The 22,015-nt window shown below is 45.3% G+C and overlaps 1 long non-coding RNA gene across 6 annotated transcripts in view; it reads left to right on the forward strand.

Moving 5' to 3' along the window:
• Positions 1-1,246: 1,246 nt before the first annotated feature.
• Positions 1,247-22,015, forward strand: part of LOC141048968 (uncharacterized) — a 33,168-nt gene continuing 12,399 nt past the window's right edge. For 3 of the 6 annotated variants that reach the window (XR_012220215.1, XR_012220216.1, XR_012220217.1), the window contains exons 1-2: positions 1,247-1,476; positions 1,567-1,631. This is a non-coding gene — a long non-coding RNA (uncharacterized lncRNA). The remainder of the gene's footprint in view (positions 1,477-1,566; positions 1,632-22,015) is intronic. The other 3 variants (XR_012220219.1, XR_012220218.1, XR_012220220.1) reach the window with 3 other exon arrangements.

Genomic DNA, 22,015 nt, shown 5'->3' on the forward strand with positions numbered 1-22,015 from the left:
TTGGTTTCTTTATTTTTGTAAGATGAGAAGAATTAATTTTTATGTTTTTTCTTTCTTTTAGGATCTACTTTTGACTTTGTCTCGAAAATGCTTTTCCCTATGATTTGTTGTGTATGCCAATAATATCTATTTTCACCCCATTTGGTAGTTTTCTGGGAATGCTGTGACTGGCAAGCTTAGATCAGTAATGAGAAAGGTCTTTACATTTTATAAATGCTTCAGTATGCCTTGATTATATTTTGCTATCGTAACTAATAATGAGTATTTTGAGGCATGCAGTTTTTCAGGTACTATATACAACAAAGGCCCAATTCAGCAGCAGTGTCCTGCAAGCAATAGTCTAGTGCCCAATTAATTCTTGCTTTTCCCTTAGGTTTTTGCTATTTTCACTTGTATGCACAGTCTCTCCAATAGTTTCATCTCTTTTTTCATTCCGGCAACCTGGATTGCATGATAACATAGTCCTATTCTTTCCTGTTTTGTCTGCTGCTGGAGAGATACGGTAATGACATAGAATGGTGACTAATTGTGGCTTTTATTGGAACTTTCTAGCTCAGCAAAGATCAAAGTGTTTATTATTACCTACTTAAACTTGTCCACAGAATAAAATATCTATGTGAAGTATATATAGATATGGTACTGACTTCCCAAGAGGGCTTATACTTAGTCTTCTGCCTGAGGCTGCAAATTAAATGGCACCCCCTCAACTGTTACATACTCTACCGATAAGCATTTACAGTACATGTGAGCTGTATCACAACAAACAGCCTATTTGCCATCAAGGTCAAAGTTATTTAGATCAGCAGATTGCGTTCATATTTATCAGACAGAGTCGTGGCGGAGTACCTAACCCTACCGGCATATATGTCGGTGCAGTCTGATGAATATTATTGTTGTGAAATTGTGCAAAACACTATAGATGGTAAACTACCCCAACATTCTATTGTACAGTGGACTGTAGCTCATGCAAGCATCTATGTAGAATTGGATAATATCATAGGCAGTGGCTGTCACTTTCTGTAGAACATAGATGATACCACAACTAAAGAAAATATTTTCATTTATGTTATGTGCATTGCATAAAATGTGGGGAATGTTCTGAAAGTAGAAGAACTCCACACAAGTAAGATGCTTAGAGATGCGTAAAACTTAGCGATGCCCCCAACACCACCCTAGAACTAAAAACGTGTCTATATAGTAACCTTATTTTTTGCTCTCCAGGTGCCTCCTGCTGCCTCCTCAGTTTGACATTTTGTTACTCCTGCTTAAAAGATGGTTTTGACTGAGAGAATGCAGTGGTAAGTTTAAACCATGTCATCCCTGCCTTTCTTCATCTGTGGGAGTGGAAAGGCAGGGGAGAAATGATTTAGACTTGCCACTGCACTCCTTGTGCCTCTATGGTGCCCATCTTGGAAGCAAGTGAAAGGAAGGCATATTATAGTGGAAACTGCAACCAAGACACACAGTGGGCTCCAGGTAGGATGACTATATATATGTGAAATGTACAGTATAGTCACGTTTCAGTTCCATGGAAGAAAGTCATTTTAACTTATTTTAATCTTCTAGGTTGGTTATTTGACTCAAAAAGGCAATGTAAGCTGCATTGTCTTTGGATTTTTGGGCCCATCCAGGTAGTTCTCCTATCTATCTGTATCGTGTGTATTTCTATTATTTGATTGTACAAAAATAAACCATGTTTGGATGACTTAACATGAATAGATTTACCAGCTCTATCATGGTATGCTTTACCATATTTCTTCTCCAGTTAGATTCTTCATGTCAGAACAGTAAACATCTTTTCAAGCAATTCCCACTCATTACATGGCATGTAAATTAGGTCATGTCCTTATTATCTTCTTAATGAAGAGTGAAGTAATGTGCATATTTTCTACTCTCAAAAAGGCTCATTATTATGTTTGGAAAAGCTGTTGGGTCATTGTGCACAAGTCACTGCTGTGCTGCAATAATAGTGTTCTCATACTAATACTTAGCTCATTTTCTTAAACCCACCTCCCAACTATTACCTAAGTGTCTTTTTCTGTTACCTTTACGTTTTAGATTTCTTTTCTATTCCAGTGTTCTTCCATAAGAACAGAACAACAAAATTGATGGCAGTGCTGGATTCTTCACATGATGGACAACAACAGCCCCATCAGATCTCAGAGACTATTATTATTATTATTTATATAGTACCATTGATTCAATGGTGCTGTACATAAGAAGGGGTTACATACAAATTACAGATATCACTTACAGTAAACAAACTTACAATGACAGACTGATACAGAGGGGAGAGGGCCCTGCACTTTCGGGCTTACATGCTACAGGATGGTGGGGAAGGAGACAGTAGGTTGGGGGGTTGCAGCAGTTCCGGTGTTGGTTGAGGTGATATCTCCAGTAGTGGTGAGGAGGTAGTGGGGTCCTTGCAGGCTGTAGGCTTTCTTGAAGAGGTGGGTTTTCAGGTTCCGTCTGAAGGATCTGAATGTGGTTGATAGTCGGACATGTTGGGGCAAAGAATTCCAGAGGATGGGGGCTATTCGAGAGAAGTCTTGGAGGCTGTTGGGTGAGGAGCAAATAAGTGTGGAGGAGAGAACGAGGTCTTGGCAGGATCATAGATTACGTGAGGGAAGGTATCGGGAGACTAGTTCAGAGACATATGGGGGAGACAGGTTATAGATGGCCTTGTAGGTCAGTATTAGTAATTTGAACTTGATACGCTGAGGGAATGGAAGCCAGTGAAGAGATTTGCAGAGGGGAGAAGCAGAGTAGTAGCGAGGAGAGAGATGTACCAAAACAGTGGAAACCCCCCACAAATGACACCATTTTGGAAACTAGACCCCCCAAGGAACTTACCTAGATGTGTAGTGAGAACTTTGAACCCCCAAGGGCTTCACAGAAGTTTATAACGTACAGCCGTACAATTAAAAAATCATATTTTATCAACAAAAATGATCTTTTCACCCTCAATTCTTACTTTTCCAAGGGTAACAGGACCCTAAAAGTTATTGTGCAATTTGTCCCGAGTACGCGTATACCCCATATGTGGGTGTAAACGACTATTTGAGCGCATGGCAGAGCTCGGAAGGGAAGCAGCGCCATTTGACGTTTTTGGCTGGAATTGAGATCGGACACCATGTCGCGTTAGGAAAGCCCCTGATGTACCTAAACAGTCGAATCCCCCCACAAGTGACCCCATTTTGGAAACTAGACCCCCTAAGGAACTTATTTAGATGTGTAGTGAGCACTTTGAACCCCCCAATGCTTCACAGAAGTTTATAACGCCTGGGCGTGAAAATAAAAAAATTGTATTTTTTCCACAAACATGATCATTTAGTCTCCAATTTTTTTATTTTCCCAAGGGTAACAGGAGAAGTGGGCAGCAACTAACAGAATGGTTTTTAACAGGGAGAAATGCAAAGTACTACATCTGGGCAATAAAAATGGAAAAAGCATATATAGAATGGGAGGAATAGGGCTAAGTGACAGCACATGTGAAAAAGACTTGAGTATACTAATAGATCACAGACTGAATATGAGTCAACAGTGTGATGCAGCAGCAAAAAAGGCAAATGCAATTCTAGGATGTATTAACAGAAGCATACAGTCTAGATCACGTGAAGTCATTATTTCCCTCTACTCCTCTTTGGTCAGACCTCATCTGGAATATTGTGTCCAGTTTTGGGCACCACATTTTAAAAAAGACATCAACAAACTGGAGCAAGTTCAGAAAAGAGCGACCAGAATGGTGACCGGTCTGCAAACCCTGTCTTATGAGGAAAGGTTGCAGGATTTGGGAATGTTTAGTTTGCAAAAGAGAAGACTGAGAGGAGACTTAATAGCTGTCTACAAATATCTAAAGGGCTGTCACATTGTAGAAGGATCAACTTTATTCTCATTTGCACAAGGAAAGACTAGAAGCAATGGGATGAAACTGAATGGGAGGAGACACAGATTAGATATTAGAAAAAACTTTTTGACAGTTAGAGTGATCAATGAGTGGAACAGGCTGCCGCGAGAAGTGGTGAGTTCTCCTTCAATGGAAGTCTTCAAACAGAGGCTGGACAGACATCTGACTGGGATGATTTAGCGAATCCTGCTTTGAGCAGGGGGTTGGACCAGATGGCCCAGGAGGTCCCTTCCAACTCTACGATTCTATGATTCTATGATTCTATGAAAATGGACCCCAAAAGTTGTTGTCCAATTTGTCCTGAGTACACTGATACCCCATATGTGGGAGAAAACTACTGTATGGGCACACGTCGAGGCTGAGAAGGGAAGTAGTGACGTTTTGGAATTCAGACTTTGATGGAATGGTCTGCAGGTGTCATGTTGCCTTTGGAGAGCCCCTGATGTACCTAAACAGTGGAAACCCCCCACAAATGACACCATTTTGGAAACTAGACCCCCTAAGGAACTTGTCTAGATGTGTGGTGAGCACTTCGAACCCCCAAGGGCTTCACAGAAGTTTATAATGCCCGGGTGTGAAAATAAAAAAATCGTAGTTTTCCACAAACATTATCATTAAGTCCCCAATTTTTTTATTTTCCCAAGGGTACCAGGAGAAATTGGACCCCAAAAGTTGTTGTCCTATTTGTCCTGAGTACGCTGATACCTCATATGTGGGAGAAAACTACTGTATGGGCACACGTCGGGGCTCGGAAGGGAAGTAGTGACGTTTTGGAATGCAGACTTTGATGGAATGGTCTGTGGGTGTCCTGTGCGTTTGGAGAGCCTCTGATGGGCCTAAACTTTTGAAACTCCCCACAAGGGACCCCATTTTGGAAACTAGACCCCCCACGGAACTTATCTAGATGTGTGGTGAGCACTTTGAACCCCCCAAGTGCTTCACAGAAGTTTAAAGCGCCCAGGCGTCAAAATAAAAAAATCATATTTTTGCCCCCAATTTTTTATTTTCCTAAGGGCAACAGGAGAAATAGGACCCCAAAAGTTGTTTTGCAAATTGTTCTGAGTAGGCTGATACCTCATATGTGGGGGTAAAACACTGTTTGGGCGCATGGCAGAGCTTGGAAGGGAAGGAGCACCATTTGACTTTTTCAACGCAGAATTGGCTGGAATTGAGATCAGACGCCATGTTGCATTTGGAGAGCACCTGATGTTCCCAAACAGTGGAAACCCCCCCAATTCTAACTCCAACCCTAGCCCCAACACACCTCTAACCCTAATCTCAGCCCTAACCCTAGCCCTAACCCTAGCCCTAGCCCTAACCCTAATGGGAAAATGGAAATAAATACATTTTTTTAAATTTTATTATTTTTCCCTAACTAAGGGGGTGATAAAGGGGGGTTTGATTTACTATTTATGGCGGTTTTTATTTTTGGCAGCTGTCACACGCTAAAAGACGCTTTATATTGTAAAAATAGTTTTTGCATCACCACATATTGAGAGCTATAATTTTTCCATATTTTGACCCTCCGAGTCATGTGAGGTCTTATTTTTTGCGGGACGAGTTGACGTTTTTATTGGTATCATGTTCGGGTACGTGACACTTTTTGATCGCTTTTTATTCTGATTTTTGGGATGCAGAATGAGCAAAAACCAGCGTTTCATGAATTTCTTTTGGGTGGTGCGTTTACACCGTTCCACGTGCGGTAAAATTGATAAAGCGGTTTTATTCTTCGGGTCAGTACAGTTACAGCGATACCTCATTTATGTCTTTTTAATGTTTTGGCGCTTAGATGCAATAAAAACAATTTTATATAAAAACTAATTATTTTTGCATAGCTTTATTCTGCGAGCTATACCTTTTTTATTTTTTCTCTGATGATGCTGTATGGTGGCTCGTTTTTTGCGGGACAAGATGACGTTTTCAGCGATACCATGGATATTTATATGCGTCTTTTTGATCGCGCGTTATTGCACTTTTTGTTCAGCGGTATGATAATAAAGCATTATTTTTTGCTTTGTTTTTTATTTTTATTTTTTAAGGGGTTCACTAAAGGGGTTAACTAATGGGACAGTTTTATAGGGAAGGTCGTTACGGACGTGGCGATACCAAATATGTGTACTTTTATTGTTTTTGTTTTTTTTATTTCCAAAAAATGAATTTATTAGGGAATATTTTTTTTTTAATTTATTTGACGATTTTTTAAAATTATTTTTACACTTTTTTTAACTTTATTAGGTTGTCCCAGGGGAGACATCACTGTCCTTTGACAGATCGCTGATCTGTGACATTACAGATCACTGTGAAAGATCAGCGATCTGTCACAGGCACTGCTGCAGGCTTCCTCATGCCTATGCGTTGCGGGCAGTGAGGAAGCCAGCTCCCTGCAGGCCCCCGAAGGTCCCCGCCGCCATCTTGGATCCGGGGACCTGCAGGGAAGGAGACCCCTGCAGCAGCGCTGTACATTGCGCTGCTGTGGGGGGCTCAGGGAAGCACGGAGGGAGCCCCCTCCCTCCCGATGCTTCCCTTTAACCCCCAGTACACCGTGATCGTGTTTGATCATGGTGTGCAAGGGGTTAATGTATCGGGGGCGGTCCGTGACCGCCCCTGACACATTGTGCCGGGTGTCAGCTGTGATAATCAGCTGACAACCGGCCGCGATCAGCTGAGCTCCCTCCGTGAGCGCAGCTGATCTCGCTAGACGTACTATTCCATCCATGGGAATTAGGTCCCAGGTCACATGGACGGAATAGTACGTCCATTGTAGGAAAGGGGTTAATATTGAGTGACAAATTTAATACAAAATATCAATAATTATAATAATGAGCAAAATTAAGTTCAGTCTATTGGTTTTGCCCTCCACATCAGTCACGGTCTCTCATGTAGGAAAATGAACTGCCCACCTCTGCCTCAACATATGACTGTGTATATAACTTTCCACTCTTTTGTCATCAGACTCTTATAGCAATGTGGCTATAATTCCAGACACAACCTATATATGTATGTGGTGCTGTTTCTAAGGAAAAAGAAAATTATTTTTTTTATCCTTGCCAGTCGCTTAAAGCTAGGGCTATTTACTGATATGTGCCGTGCAACAGTAATTCTCAGACAAGTCATGCGACCCAAAACATCCGTACGACTTGTTTGCTGTCAAACGAATATTTTAGATCTGCGGTTTTACAGTAAAAATGGGCAGTTTGCAGATTAATCACGTGATTTGCACTGAAGGCTATAGCATGGGCATTGTATGCAACTTATGACCAACACTTTTGAGAAACTGTAGGTCGCAGGTTGCAATGGACACCATGGAGAATCAACAAATTCAATGTCATATGACACATATTGCCATGTGTTATTATTTATTTATGTAGCTCTATTCCCACAACTGACTTGGTCCTTGGTGAAGTAAGTGCTAAGTGATTCATTGTGAACTGGCTATAAGTGTGATTGACGTAGCACACCCTGGTAATTAACAAATTAGAAACCAATGCACATAGTAAAATGTTAATAAGACATGCATTAATGAGCTTCATTATCATGGGTAATCACACAAGCCACATATAGAATAAAAATAAAGCTAGAATAAAATCTGTCAAAATCAGCTAACCTACTTCTTGACTTCTTTCAAATACTGACTTACAACTGACATAATAAAATGTTACATTTGTTGACTGTACGTCAATTATCAGACATTTTTCAAATATCGTAAAAATTCCTGTGACACTGTTACATTTGATTAGAAAGCGTCAACAAATGATGCTGCCTTGTATGACATCAAAATATAGGAAGACAAGCTGGCGATTTCTGAGCTGTGAATTATTTGTGGACCTCGCTTCCATAGATTTTCCCATTTGTAAGAGCACTTGGCTAATATTAGAATCAGTACTTTGCAGTTGGCTGAAAGCCTCACTCAGATGAAAGTATTCTCTGTAACTATGGAGATTGCTGAGTGCTTGCCTAAAAGTCTGCTTTTAGCTACTTTATGTTGACTTTGACATAGCAGCAGTAAATCAACAAGTGTACAGTCTTTCCTTTCTTGCTTTCTTTTTTTTTGTCTACCTAAAGTTTTGTTCCCACGTTGTGTCTTTGCAGCATTTTTTTTTCTGCAGCCAAAACCTTCACTATTGGCAGGGAAAATGCTGTGTATAAAACACAGCAATAGCTGCATTTTTTAAGGTGGATTACATGTTTGATTTGTCTTATATTATTCCTAGTACGTTTACTTTTTTGCTATTATCTGCAAAATTTCTTAAGTTAGAATTTCGAAACTCCAGGTAATCCTCAAGTATGTCGTTGTTGGTAATATCCAGTTCATATAATTTTTTTCATAGGCATTTCGGTGTAACAATGCTTTTTTGGTGAAAACCACATCTGTATGGATTGGGGGCCTTTTAGGCCCCCATGTATTTTTTATGATGTTCTCAGTAGTGTTTGTGTCTCAAGTTACTTTATTTGTACTCAGTAATGCTGGTGGAGGGGCCAGGGTGTGGATAATGCCATATGAGGATGTCGTGTGATTTTTGGAGGGAGAGATAAGGCCATGACATCATCTCAGGTCCTTCTGAACACAGTAATGAGCTGTGTAGAGAGTAATGAGGACAGTATACACTGTGAGCTAATTGTGAAGGACCTGAGATAAGATAAGATGTTGAGAGGAAGTCCGATTCAGTTTCAATTTCTCTGATTCTAACATCTAGTCAGCAAAGGCACAGTCTTCCTCAAAGCGTCTGAGTGACCAAGAGATTGAAGCAATTGTGTTTCAAAGTGATGATGAAAGTGAACTATCTTTGTCCGATGACGAGTACCTGCCACCAGAGAATCAAACATCCTCAAGTGATTCTTCTTCTGACGATGAAGAAGTGAATACAGTGGGGCCTCAAGAAGTGATAAGTAGAACCAGTGTCGGACTGGGGTGCCAAGGGCCCACCAGTGATCATGACTTTGAGGGGCCCACTTTTCACCTGCATACAAATATTACACTACCCTCGTTCACACATTTACCTAAATCTCTATATAATAACAAACTAGGTAGTTTGGTTAATGAATGATGAGATGCTGCTTTTTTCTGTAGAGAGTGAATCAAGTGAATTATGCCAAGTACTTCCCTTACAGTGGCGTTGGGGACCCAGATCTGCATAGTGGCCCATCGGGGGATCCCCTGTTACCCTATGGGCCAGTCCGAGCCTGAGTAGAACATCCAAAACCAATGTTTTTTGGGACAGTAATCCTACATTAGTCGGACGTACTGCAATCCATAATATTGTGAGACAGGCTCAAGGCGCTGTGGGAAATCTCAGTTACTTTTCCCCTAAAGACGTATTCTGTACTTTTTTTTCTGACAATATTGCAGAAGAGGTCCTTTTATGTTCAAACCTAGAAGGAAAAAAAAATAAGTCCTGGAAATCATATTTTATTTAGCAGTTTTAAAATAAAATTGTAAAAGTTATATATGTGTGTTTTTCCATATGATTTGCATGGGGTCCTAAAAGGCCCCCAATACGTTAATATGAACATTTCTGATGTCACACATACTAGGGTTAAAGGTTTTATGAAAGAGTTTTACCATGGTTATAAATCCTAAAGCCCCCATCACACACAGCGATCTCGCTAGCAAGATCGCTGCTGAGTCACAAGTTTTGTGACGCAACAGCGATCTCACCAGCGAGATCGCTGTGTGTGACACTTACCAGCGACCGGCCCCCCTGCCGGTTATCGCTGATTGTCCTGGAATGGCCAGGACATTTTTTTTGATCGTTGGTCTCCCGCTGGCCAGCACGCATCGCTGCGTGTGGCAGGCGGGAGACCAGCGATCAGCGAGCTGGTGCTGGTAACTAAGGTACACATCGGGTTTCTAAGCACCGCACGGCACTTAGAAACCCGATGTGTACATTAGATACCAGCGCGCTGGTGCAGGGAGCTGGTAACCAAGGTACACATCGGATTTCTAAGTGCCGCGCGCCACTTAGAAACCCGATGTGTACCTTGGTTACCAGCTCCCTGCACCAGCGCGCTGGTAACTAAGGTACAAAGTGGGTAACTAAGCGACGTGCGTCGCTTGTTACCCGTGTGTCGCTGGTGCTGATCGCTGGTGAAGCTGCCTGTTTGGCAGCTCACCAGCGATCATGTAGCGACACACCAGCGATCCTGACAAGGTCATATCGTTGTCGGGATCGCTGGTGCGTCGCTATTTGTGACGGGGCCCTAACAGGCAGGTAGGTGCTACCTATGAGCCAGTCGTGCCTGACGCCAAGCTCTGCTGGCACAGTGTTCACAGACTACTCCTACTGGTGATTCAGCGACTTCCACTGACATAACATCAGAAGAGCAGCGGCTTCATTTCTGCTCTGCTCTGTTGATAGGGTGTGACTGCCAACATCATGCTGATTGATAACTGGCTCCTTGCTGCCTATCAAACAGCATGACATCGGCAATCACAGCCCATTGTCAGAGCACCAAAGAACAAGAGCTTCCCCTGCAATTTCTCATTACTTTCAATGGGTAAAAATGCTGTCAAAACACTGCAAGAGCACTGAAAGAATTAACACACTCAGTGTCAGACTCGCCCACCAGAGAACCGGAGAATTCTCTGATGGGCCCAGGCACTGACATCTGCTGGCATACCGAACCAGCAGGTGCCTATGGCCCCCGCTGCCCCAGGGGCCCCTAGCCAGTGGCGTATCGCTAATAGCGGCACACTACACAACTGCTATGGGGCCTGTGAGTCAGGGGGGCCTGCCCGGCACCAGCGAAGCAGCAGCGACGGAGCAGCGGGTGACAGGAGGCAACAGCTGGCTGTTGCAGCTAAAGTCTGTGCCCGCTGATAAAGAGAAATTAATATTCACTGCTCAAAATGGGGGTGGAGAGCAGTGAATATTCATTATTACAATAGTGGGCTGTGTTAGCCGCAGCTGCTGGTTCCTTCAGCAGTTGGGCTATTACGTGTGCACGCTTCTAAAGAGAATTAATATTCACTGCTCTCCATCCCAGAGTGAGTTTTCCGGCAGCTGTCCTCGGCTTGTAGGCAGCGCATAACACTGCTGTCATGTGCTGCTTACAAACTGAAATCAGCTGCTGGCATCAGAACAGGAGGCTGTGATGGAGCGAAGGGAAGATAAGTAGAATGGTTTATGTTTTTTTATGTTTCCTTTATGGGGGCCATGCATACCAGGATGGGAATGGAGGCCATTCATACCAGGATGCTGATAAGGGGGCCATTCATACCAGGATGGGGAGGGTGGCATGCATACCAGGATGGAAAGGGTGGCATGCATACCAGAATAGGGATGAGCAGGCCATTCATACCAGGCTGGGGATGATAGGGCCAAACATTCTAGTCTTGGGATGAGGGGACCCTGCATATCAGGATGGCTATGAGTGGGCCATGCATACCAGGATGGGGATGAGGGGGGCACGCATACCAGGATGGTGATAAGGGGGCTATGCATACCCAAGATGGGGATGAGGGGGCCATGCATACCAGGATGGAGATGAGGAGGGCATGAATACCAGGATAGGGATAAGATGGCCATGAATACCAGAATAAGGATGAAGGGGCCATGCATACAAGTATAGGGATGAGGGGGTCATGCATACCAGGATGGGAATGAGGGGACAATGTATACCAGGATGGAGATGAGGAGGGCATGTATGCCAGGATATGGATGAGGGGGCCATGCATACCAGGATAGAAATGAGGGGGTCATGCATACCAGGATGGGGATGAGGGGACAATGTATATGTCATGTCGGATGCTATTCACACCACAGCGTCCGGCAGGCAGCGGTAGTTCCATCTCCGTCCACTATAGCCTCAGTGGCGCCGGCTTGATTTTACTCAGGTTATCTGGGGTTAATCTAGCTGGAAATCAGGTGGGATGTTTGGTCACGCCCACGGTCTTTAAATAGTCGTGCTGGCCTGTGGGCGTCGCCGATTATAGCTTGTGTTTTATGCTAAGTGGTTCCGGTCTGGAGAGGAGGTGTTGGAGAGAGAAATTCATATCTGGTGTCGTATGATCCATTGTTACCTTTTCGCCTTCCTATATTTGTGCTTTGTTTTGCCCTGTTCACATTACAGTATTGTCCTGTGTGTTTGCGGCGCGGTGTGGTTTGAGTTCTCCCTGTCTGTCATTACTGTGTGGGCTTTGGTGGTTTGACAACTCACTGGGTGGAGGGTAGAGGGTTCAGCTTAGGGATGAGCAGGAGATAAGGAAAGGCTGGAGGCTCAGGCATTTGCACCATTAGCAAAAACCCTGGGTTGAGGGTCAGGCAGGGTTTTCCCTAGTTTGAGGGACTCCGCAGGGGCCCCGGGTATGTCAGCCTCCTTTGACCTAAGCTCCGCATAACATTATAATTGGCCTAACATTTTTCCATGGATTCCATGACTTCTGTTGTGAGTTCATTTTCCCCTCCGTCACTGAGGCCTGGTGAACTCCCTATTCTAGTGAAGGAAGGTAGTGAGCCTGATTGTCAGGCACCTGGGACTGATGAAGACGATTGGCTGAGTGGAGTCACTGACTGGATTTAAGGCAGCCTACGCCCTTTCTGCCCTGCGGGTGATTTCTCTGTGGACTCTTGGACACCATTCTGATTCCTGCTCTCCTAAAGCTAAGTTTGCTGTTTTGCCTTTTTGCATCTAAGATTTGTTTTTGTTTTTCTTGCTTTTTGGATTCTGCCACTCCCTGCTGGAGTGTGCAGTGTTCCTTGAGCTCTGTTTTCTGAAAGTACCTGAGTGCTGATTTAGTTTTTGAAGCTTAGTTGCTTCAGGGCCATTTTTATATCAGCTTGTTGGCTTTTGTCTCTGATAGGGTTTTGGCAGATTGCAGACAGCAGCCTTCCTATCCGTTCCTATCTAGGTAGTTTTTGGGCCCCGTCTTTGCTCAGCCTGTCTTTCTGTCTAAGTGTTTTCATCTTGCTTCACCGTCATTATATGTGGGGGGCTGCCTATTGCTTTGGGGTCTGCTCTGGGGCAGTTAGATTTCCCCTTTCCTTCTTTAGGTCTATGTATCTCTCCGGCTGTGATCGAGGGGTCTAGGTCATCGTAGGAACCCCCCACGGCTACTGCTAGTTGTGTTGATAGGTTCAGGGGTCTGCAATCTGATAGTTGCCAACTTCTCTGGTTTTCAGGACTTAGCTAGCATTTCTGTTTTTGCCTCCTACGGTGACTCAATCATAACAGAATCACCCGCCCTACCGCAGATCCTGGGGTACTCAATAGCAGGAAAGAATTGTGTTAAAAAAAAAAAAGAAAGGTGTGTGTATATTCTTTCCTCTATATCTCTGAGGCCGTAGGGGGGATTTTTTTTTTTCTCTCAATGGAGATAAAGCAAGTGTCTGATCGTGTGGAGCAGCTCGCTGCTGAAGTGCGAGGAATTTCCGCCTATCTTGCTCGTTCACATGCTGTTGAACCAAAGATCCCCATACCTGATGTATTTTTTGGGGATCGATCTAAATTTTTGAGTTTCAAAAATAATTGTAAATTATTTTTTGCTTTGAAGCCTAACTCGTCAGGGAGCCCCGCGCAGCAGGTTAAAATTGTCATCTCTTTGCTGCGCGGCGATCCCCAGGATTGGGCATTTTCTTTGAAACCAGATGACCCTATTCTGACTAATGTGAACACATTTTTTCAAGCCTTGGGGTTGCTGTACGACGAACCTAATGCTATTGATCAGGCTGAAAAGACCCTGTTAGCATTGAACCAGGGTCGAGAATCTGCAGTTGTACTGTCAAAAGTTCCGAAAGTGGGCAGTCCTTACTACCTGGAATGATAGTGCCTTGGCTGCTCTCTTTCGGAAGGGTTTGTCAGAAGCCGTAAAAGATACTATGGTGGGTTTTCCTGTTCCCTCTGGTCTGGACGATTCTATGTCTTTAGCCATTCAGGTAGATCGGCGTTTACGTGAACGCAGGATTATACGAGAGGTGTTGCCACCGGTTGAACAGACGTCTGAAACTATGTAATGTGATAGAGTTTTGTCTAAGGCGCAACGTCAGGAATTCAGAAGGCATAATAAGCTGTGTTTTTTCTGTGGAGATGCCTCACATGTTATTTCTGTTTGTCCTAAACGTGAGAAACGCTTTGCACACACGTTTTCTGTTGGTGGGGTTCAGCCTAAGTTTCTTTTGGCGATTACTCTGATCTGTTCCCTGTCCACATTTTCCGCCAAGGCTTTTGTGGATTCGGGAGCAACGCTAAACCTAATGGACTTGGATTTTGCTAAACGTTGTGGATTTCCGTAGACACCTCTGCAGACGCCTATCCCTTTGAGGGGGATTGATGCTACCCCTCTGGCTAAAAATAAACCTCAGTTTTGGACCCAGTTGGTCATGCGGGTCGCCCCAGACCACCAAGAAAATTGCAGATTTTTGGTGTTGCATGGTCTGCATGATGCCGTTGTTCTGGGGTTTCCCTGGTTGCAGATTCATAATCCAGTTTTGGATTGGAAGTCTGTGTCTGTGGTGAGTTGGGGTTGCCGGTGTACCTTTAGTGAGGCTCCGGTTTTTTCCACCTCTCCTCAGTCGCATGAGGTTCCTGACTATTTGGCGGACTACTATGATGTATTTAGTGAGAATGAGTCTGCGTCCTTGCCTCCTCATAGGAGTTATGACTGTGCTATTGAACTAAACCCGGGGTGTAAATTTCCTAAGGGTCGGCTCTTCAATTTATCTGTACCCGAGCACAAGGCTATGCGGTCCTATATTAAGGAGGCGTTGGAGAAGGGTCATATTAGACCATCCTCTTCACCCTTAGGTGCCGGTTTATTTTTTGTGGCCAAGAAGGATGGTTCTTTAAGGCCTTGTATTGATTATCGTGCCGTCAATAAAATTACTATTAAATATCAGTATCCGTTACCCCTGATTTCGGATCTATTCTCTAGAGTCAGAGGTGCTTGCTGGTTTACCAAGCTTGACCTCAGGGGGGCGTATAATCTTATCCGCATTAAGCAGAGGGATGAATGGAAGACGGCGTTTAATACTCCGGAGGGACATTTTGACTACCTGGTGATGCCTTTTGGGCTCACTAATGCCCCTTCTGTCTTCCAGTGCTTCATGAACGATATTTTCCGAGACTTTGTCGATAAATTTTTGATTATCTATCTGGATGATATTTTGATCTTCTCCAAGGATTGGGATTCTCATGTGGAACATATTCGGACTGTGTTCCAGATCTTGAGAGAGAATTCTCTATGTCAAAGGATCAAAATGCCTTTTTGGAGTACAGAGAATTTCTTTTTTGGGATTTATTTTGTCTCCGTCAACTATTGAAATGGACCCGGCCAAGGTACAGGCCATTTATGATTGGGTTCAGCCCACTTCTTTGAAGGCCCTCCAGAAGTTTTTGGGTTTTGCTAATTTTTATCGGAAATTTATAGCAAAATTTTCTAGTATTGCCAAACCATTGACTGACCTGACCAGGAAGGGTGCGGATGTGTTGAATTGGTCTCCGGAGGCGGTTGCTTCCTTTCAGGAGCTGAAGCGTAGATTTACCTCCGCCCCGGTTCTGCGGCAACCAGATGTCTCACTCCCGTTCCAGGTAGAGGTGGATGCTTCTGAGATTGGTGCAGGAGCTGTGTTGTCCCAAAAGGATCCGGTAACATCTAAAATGAATCCCTGTGCTTTCTTTTCCCGTAAGTTCTCTTCATCTGAACGTAACTATGATGTGGGGAATCGGGAACTGTTGGCCATGAAATGGGCATTTGAGGAGTGGAGACATTGGTTGGAGGGAGCCAAACATCAAGTTGTGGTCCTCACTGACCACAAAAATTTGATTTACCTAGAGTCGGCTAAACGCTTGAACCCTAGACAGGCTAGGTGGGCCTTGTTTTTTACACGTTTTGATTTTGTGGTCTCTTTTCTTCCTGGAACTAAGAATGTCAAGGCAGACGCCCTCTCTAGGAGTTTCTTTGCTGATTCTCCTGTGGTGACCAAGCCTGCCACCATCTTAGGCGAAGGGGTAGTTCTTTCTGCCATCTCACCCGATTTGAGACTTGCTCTGCAAGAGTTCCAGGAGGACAAACCTGAACGTTGCCCCAGTGGAAAGTTGTATGTTCCTGACCAGTGGAAGAAGAGAGTGATGTCTGAAGTTCATTGCTCTGCATTGGCTGGTCATCCAGGTATTTTTGGTACTAGAGATCTGGTGAGTAGCTCTTTTTGGTGGCCCACCTTGTCTCATGATGTCAGGAATTTTGTGCAGTCCTGTGGGACTTGCTCCCGGTCTAAATCTTGTTCTCGCTCTAGTGGGTTGTTGATGCCTTTGCCGGTCCCCAGGAGGCCATGGACCCATATTTCAATGGATTTCATTTCTGATATGCCGGTCTCTCAAAGAATGACTGTTATTTGGGTGATTTGTGATAGGTTCTCTAAGATGGTTCATCTTGTACCACTCCCTAAGTTACCATCTTCCTCTGAGTTGGTGCCTCTGTTTTTGCAACAGGTGGTTCGCTTACACGGGATTCCTGAGAACATTGTATCTGACAGAGGAGTTCAATTTGTGTCTAAATTTTGGAGGACGTTCTGTTCCAAGTTGGGAATTCAGTTGTCCTTCTCCTCTGCTTTTCACCCTCAGACCAAAGGGCAGACAGAGAGAACAAACCAGACCTTGGAGTCGTATTTGAGATGTTTTATTTCCGCTGATCAGGATGATTGGGTTTCATTTTTGCCCTTGGCCGAATTTGCTTTAAATAATAGAGCTAGTTCTGCCACTTTGATGTCACCTTTTTTTTGTAACTTTGGTTTTCACCCTCGATTTTCTTCAGGGCAGGTGGAGCCTTCTGCCTGCCCAGGTGTTGACACTGTGGTGGAGAGAATGCACCAGATCTGGGACCAAGTGGTGGATAAGTTATCTCTCTCCCAGGAAAAGGCCCAGCGGTTTTCCAATCGACATAGGACCATTGGTCCCCAGTTTAAGATTTTTGACATGGTGTGGTTATCATCAAAAAATATTGCTATGAAGGTGGCTTCTCCTAAGTTTAAGCCCAGATTTATTGGACCTTACAAGATTTTGGAGATTATTAATCCGGTCTCTTTTTGTTTGGCTCTTCCTGTCACATTTAAGATCCATAATGTGTTCCATAAGTCCTTGTTGAAGAGGTTTGTTGAGCCAGTTGTGCCTGAGGTGGCACTTCCGGACCCTGTATTGGTTGAAGGTAACTTGGAATATGAGGTAGAGAAAAATCTGGATTCCCGTCTGGCTAGACGGAGACTCCAGTATTTGGTTAAGTGGAAGGGTTATGGTCAGGAGGATAATTCCTGGGTCTCTGCCTCTGATATTCATGCCAAAAGATTGGTGCGTGCCTTTCATCGGGCTCACCCTGATCGCCCTGGTAGCGTTGTTGAGGGTTCGGTGACCCCTCCTCAAGGGGGGGGTACTGTTGTGAGTTCATTTTCCCCTCTGTCACTGAGGCCTGGTGAACTCCCTATTCTAGTGAAGGAAGGTAGTGAGCCTGATTGTCAGGCACCTGGGACTGAGGAAGACGATTGGCTGAGTGGAGTCACTGACTGGATTTAAGGCAGCCTACGCCCTTTCTGCCCTGCGGGTGATTTCTCTGTGGACTCTTGGACACCAGTCTGATTCCTGCTCTCCTAAAGCTAAGTTTGCTGTTTTGCCTTTTTGTATCTAAGATTTGTTTTTGTTTTTCTTGCTTTTTGGATTCTGCCACTCCCTGCTGGAGTGTGCAGTGTTCCTTGAGCTCTGTTTTCTGAAAGTACCTGAGTGCTGATTTAGTTTTTGAAGCTTAGTTGCTTCAGGGCCATTTTTATATCAGCTTGTTGGCTTTTGTCTCTGATAGGGTTTTGGCAGATTGCAGACAGCAGCCTTCCTATCCGTTCCTATCTAGGTAGTTTTTGGGCCCCGTCTTTGCTCAGCCTGTCTTTCTGTCTAAGTGTTTTCATCTTGCTTCACCGTCATTATATGTGGGGGGCTGCCTATTGCTTTGGGGTCTGCTCTGGGGCAGTTAGATTTCCCCTTTCCTTCTTTAGGTCTATGTATCTCTCCGGCTGTGATCGAGGGGTCTAGGTCATCGTAGGAACCCCCCACGGCTACTGCTAGTTGTGTTGTTAGGTTCAGGGGTCTGCAATCTGATAGTTGCCAACTTCTCAGGTTTTCAGGACTTAGCTAGCATTTCTGTTTTTGCCTCCTACGGTGACTCAATCATAACGGACTTCCATAAACCGCCAGTTGGCGGCGCTGTCCTTACAGGTCACCGAGTTGAAGGGGGCAGTTCAGCAGCAGGGCCTGGTTGTAGCTAATGTGCAAGCGGCTTCTGCTGGTGCAGGTGCACAGCCTAAGATTCCGCTGTCTGAACAATTTTCTGGGGAACGCAGCAAATTTGTCATCTTTCAGGAGGCCTGCAAGTTATACTTTCGCATGCGCCCGGTCTCCTCTGGTAATGAGGCTCAGCGGGTGGGTCTGGTGTTATCATTACTGAGTGGGGACCCTCAAGCATGGGCGTTTTCCTTACCAGCCGACTCTGCTACGTTTCATTCGGTTGAGAATGTTTTTTCAGCACTCGGGCTCATTTATGATGATCCCGACAGATTGGCTTTGGCGGAATCTAAAATCCGCGCCCTTCGTCAGGGGGAACGTATGGCAGAAGACTATTGTTCAGAATTTCGCCGTTGGGCAGTAGACACACAGTGGAACGACCCAGCGCTGCGGAGTCAGTTTATTCATGGGGTTTCAGAAAGAGTTAAACAGGCCCTCCTAATGTATGAGACTCCTGCATCGTTAGAGTCTGCCATGAGTTTGGTTATTCGTATTGATCGCCGTTTGCGTCAAGGGGCACAGGAGACGCTGCCCCTGGGGGAAAGCATGGGTGCCAGTGTGGTTGCTGCAGGTGAGCCCACGGAACCTATGCAAATCGCTGGGGTATCACATGTGCAGCGTCGCGTTCCCGGGTTCAGGAAGCATGGAGCATGTTTTTACTGTGGTAAAAGAGATCATTATGTAAATGCTTGTCCTGTGCTACCAAAGAAAGTCGCACCAGCGGAAAACTGGTAAGCTCAGAGGGTATGGAGGAGGCCCAACTGAGCGTATGCATATCCTCCATGATGGTATCTCAATGTATGCTCCCTGCCAGGGTTATTATTGCGGGCAGAGAGCTACCAATATCAGTGTTTGTGGATAGCGGTTCCACTGCCAATCTCATGGATGAGGAGTTTGCACGCATGGCAGGTTTCAAGATCGAAAAACTCCCTCATCCTATTCGCGTGGTTACCATTAATGCCGCTCCACTCCCACAGGGGGAGATTACTGAGTTTGTAGCTGAGGTTAAACTCCACATTGGGGTCCTACATTCTGAGTGGGTTACATGTAGGGTACTCAATAATCTCCCAGCACAAATGGTCCTGGGTTTCCCATGGTTGTCCAAGCACATCCCGGTGATTGACTGGAGAACCCAGGACATAGTCCAGTGGAGCAGTTTCTGCCAGGAAAATTGCTTGGCCACATGTGTGTCCGCCGTGAAGTCCAGCCTTCCGGAGGCATTGCTGGATTTTGCGGACGTATTCTCTGAGAGGGGTTGCTCTGAACTACCTCCACATCGAGCCTATGACTGTCAGATTAGGTTAAAACCCGGGGCTAAATTGCCAAAGGCGAGGATGTTTAGTATTTCTGGTCCGGAGAGACAAGCTCTTAAAGACTACATCGTGGAGAGTTTAAGTAAAGGGCACATCCGGCCTTCATCCTCACCTGTAGCAGCGGGGTTTTTCTTCATTAAGAAAAAAGATGGGGGGTTACGCCCGTGTCTGGATTTCCGGGAGTTAAATCAGATTACGGTCCGTGATCCCTACCCGATGCCTCTGATCCCTGATTTGTTCCACCAGGTGGCTGGTGCGAAGTGGTTTTCCAAACTTGACCTCAGAGGGGCATATAACCTCATAAGGGTCCGTCAGGGGGATGAGTGGAAGACGGCATTTAATACCCCTGAGGGTCATTTTGAAAGCCTAGTTATGCCATTTGGGTTGACAACCGCGCCTGCTGTGTTCCAACATTTCATAAATGATGTATTCGCTCATGTGCTGGGGAAATTTGTGATTGTGTACCTGGATGATATCCTCATTTATTCGAGCGACCAGGACACTCATTTAGAGCATGTCAGGCAGGTGTTACAGTTGCTCCGTGAGAATAAGCTCTATGCTAAGCTTGAAAATGCGTATTTTTTGTTCAGGAGTTGCCTTTTTTGGGATATATTGTGTCCGCCGCAGGGTTTAAAATGGATGCCGCAAAGGTGCAAGCGGTGCTGCGATGGGAACGGCCTGATAATCTAAAAGCGCTCCAGCGGTTCCTTGGGTTTGCCAACTATTATAGGAAGTTTATTAAGAATTTCTCTACTATAGCCAAACCGCTCACGGACATGACGAAAAAAGGTACCAATCTCGCTATCTGGTCTGAGGATGCGGTGCGTGCATTTGAGCTTCTGAAGAAACGTTTTGCTTCAGCCCCCATTCTGGTGCAACCGGACATATCTAAACCTTTTACGGTGGAGGTCGATGCGTCTGAGGTGGGAGTGGAGGCAGTACTGTCACAGGGCTCGTCCTTGAGCAATATGCGTCCATGCGCCTACTTCTCCAAAAAGCTGTCGCCTGCCGAACGGAATTACGACATCGGCAACAGGGAGTTGTTGGCCATCAAATTGGCTTTTGAGGAATGGCAACAATTCTTGGAGGGGGCGGCCCACCAGGTCACAGTCATCACCGACCATAAAAACCTGCTCTATCTGGAGTCGGCCAAGCGTCTGTCTCCCAGGCAGGCTCGCTGGGCATTGTTTTTTACACGTTTTAACTTTCTGGTGACTTACCGTCCTGGGGCTAAAAACACCAAGGCGGATGCCTTGTCCAGGTGTTTTCCGGGGGGAGAACCTCGGGAAGATCCGGTACCCATCCTCCAGGAAGGTGTAGTGGTTTCGGCTCTCACGACTGAGGTAGAGGCGGAGATTGCCGAGGCCCAGGAGGAGGTACCACCAGGACTTCCCGCTAATAAGTCGTTCGTACCCCTTCATCTTCGTCTTAAAGTGTTGGGGGAACACCACGACTCGGTCCTGGCCGGTCATTCAGGGGTTAGGGGCACCTTGGAACTGGTATCGCGCCGCTTCTGGTGGCCAAAAATCTGGCAGAACGTGGTTTCGTACGTGACAGCTTGCATCACGTGCGCCAGGGCCAAGTCGCCCAGAACCCGTCCTGCTGGCACTCTACAGCCTCTGGGGATACCTAGTAGGCCATGGACAGAAATCTCCATGGACTTTATCACGGACTTGCCTGCCTCGGCAGGGAACACGGTCATCCTGGTGGTGGTTGATCGATTTTCGAAGATGGCGCATTTTGTGTCGTTGCCTTCCTTGCCCAACGCGAAGACGTTGGCTCAGGTCTTTGTGCAGGAGGTGGTCAGACTGCACGGAGTTCCGTCGGACATAGTGTCTGATAGGGGTACCCAGTTTGTGGCAAAGTTTTGGAAAGCTTTTTGCTCACGATTGGGGATCAAGTTGTCTCATTCGTCGGCGTTTCATTCGCAGTCAAATGGTCAAACTGAGTGCATGAACCAAAATCTGGAGCAGTATTTGCGATGTTTTGTGTCTGACAACCAAGAGGAGTGGTCGACGTTCCTTCCCTTGGCCGAGTTCGCATTAAATAATCACCGCCAAGAATCATCGGGAGAGTCTCCGTTCTTTTGTGTTTATGGGCACCATCCTCAATTTTGTACCTTGCATCAGGGGGGCTCTGGGGGCGTCCCAGAGGAGGACCGGTTAGGAGTTCAACTATCATCGATCTGGAGGAGTGTGAAACAGCGATTGCTGAGCATGAGTGCAAGGTACAAACATGTGGCTGACACTAGACGCGTGCCAGGTCCGGACCTGTGTGTGGGTGATTGGGTGTGGTTAGCTACTAAAACATAAAACTCAAAATTCCATCATTGAAATTGGGTCCAAGGTTTATTGGCCCTTTTAAGATTGCTGCCATCATTAACCCGGTTGCTTATCGGTTGGAACTTCCTGCGGTATACAGGATGCACAATGTGTTTCACAGGTCTTTATTGAAAAAGGTGGTAGGCTCTGTGGACACGACACCGATGCCACCTCCAGTCGTGGTGGATGGCGATTTAGAGTTTGAAGTCTCCAAGGTGGTG

This window comes from Dendrobates tinctorius, unplaced genomic scaffold, assembly GCF_039654945.1.
Source record: "Dendrobates tinctorius isolate UK_male_01 unplaced genomic scaffold, ASM3965494v1 ptg000139l, whole genome shotgun sequence".
In the NCBI taxonomy this organism is placed as follows: domain Eukaryota; kingdom Metazoa; phylum Chordata; class Amphibia; order Anura; family Dendrobatidae; genus Dendrobates; species Dendrobates tinctorius.